This window comes from Papaver somniferum, unplaced genomic scaffold (genome assembly GCF_003573695.1).
Source record: "Papaver somniferum cultivar HN1 unplaced genomic scaffold, ASM357369v1 unplaced-scaffold_125, whole genome shotgun sequence".
Lineage (NCBI taxonomy): Eukaryota > Viridiplantae > Streptophyta > Magnoliopsida > Ranunculales > Papaveraceae > Papaver > Papaver somniferum.
The window spans coordinates 13,909,979-13,911,912 of record NW_020621603.1 but is presented as its reverse complement, the minus strand read 5'-3'; positions in this window follow the sequence as shown (position 1 = coordinate 13,911,912).

The window sequence follows — 1,934 nt, the reverse complement described above, 5'->3', positions numbered from 1 at the left end:
TTTTAAGAAACACTTTTGATACATATACAAAAAGAAACAAAAGATTACATGACACTTTGCAAGAGGTTGCCCTTTTTTATGCACCCAGTTAAATTCGATGGTTGTCTTTCTTAATGTAACCTCCACCTTCTATCCCAACCAACCAAAGAACAAGCTAGTCAAGTTTCGTTCAGTATTCTAAAGTGATTGGCAATCGTAACTTCCTATCAAACACCTTGAAGATCGAGGCCATACATGTATTGGTAGATCGTGCGCGTGCAAATTTCTTATCACTATGTGAATTGTGCTAGAATCAGGGTGCCTAAATATCTAGACTAAGACTCCTAATAAAAATACATATTTGCACAAGAGTCAACATTTCAAGGTAAATGAGCTCCATTTTTATGATTTTTTTCAATTTTTTAATTTTTCTTTTTTTTTAAATTTTGATTTTTTAATTTTTTTTCAAAAAGAAGAAGGAGTTCGTTTTCAATTATAGCATATTATCGTGGCATCTACTCTATACCCCCAAACCTAAACTAAACATTGTCCTCAATGTTTCAAAATATGGAAAGAATTAAAATGCAACATATGGAAAGGGACATGCTGAGTAGAGTAAAAGGAGAGAGAATACCCGATTTCGGCGAAAGCAGAATTAAAACTCCGTTATTCAAGGCAAAAATCCAACATATTTCAGCCGAGATCATATTGGATTAGCAAAATATATACAAATGGAAAAAAGGTTTTTTAAGAAATTTTATCTACTGGATTATATACAAAAATTTCACCATACACCAAAAGTCTAAAGAGTTGAGGATCAACCCAAAAGACAAAGTGTAGAGGTTTCAACAGCTTCACACAATAATAATATGATAGGCATGCAAGTGAAGCTGTGAAACAAAATGAGCTACCCCCAAACCTGGATTTTTCAACGGATAAAATTTTGGAAACAAAATCTCGCAGTTTTGGGGGTTCATCATGTACAAGGTCTAACTCGAAATGCACTTTGCTATGGACGGGCAAACATGCAATTTCCAACTGTGGTTCCTCAAAGATATTATATTTAAATGCAAAATGGTCCAAGAGGACTTTGGAAGCACACAGTTCCAAACCTAGATTAGGCATTCTCAGAAAAATTGGTTTTACAATATTGGTACAAACCAAATCTAGGTTGGGTGGAAGGCCATCAGATTGTGACTCATGTAGGAGAATAGGTACGTCATTATCAATCAAATCAAAATCTCCTAAATCATCTACACATGTCACATCATGCTCACAATCATCAATCAAATTAGCAAGTTCACACTCAGAATCATCAACATCATCAACATATTTGTCCTCATGCATCGGCAATTCAATGGAAACATCACAATGTGACCTAGGTAGAGAATCAGACACATCACTTATATTTTCATGCATAATAACATTAGTGTCTACAGAAGATTCAACTATTCCTATGTCATGCTCATCTTCACAGAATAATTGTACGAATCCCATGTCAATATCAAAATCATATGAATTACAATGAGTATTAGAAAAAACAACATTCATGAAGGTCGAGGGCGAGAAGCCATATGTTATTGAACCAACAGGTTCCACAATATTTTCATGTTCTTCTAACATATCATCATAATCATCATCATGGTAGCATGCATATTGGTCCTCATTAAAAGTGGTGGTGTCGTTAGTCGATTCATGTTCCTCTAAATTAGGTTCATATTCAACATCATTTTCATGAATGGTACTAGACACTTCATTAGGGACAACATACATTTCCTCATGAATTTCCTCCTTTTGTAGGTGAAGCAAAATCTGATCTAAATATGCCTGAATTCGTGATGTAGATCTATCGAAGTTTTGCTCACTGAGTCTGAAAGCTTCTGTGGTGGAGTCTAAATTCATGGGAGTACAAAATTCTTCATGTTCAAATTGTGGTGATTGGTACATGTGTGCAT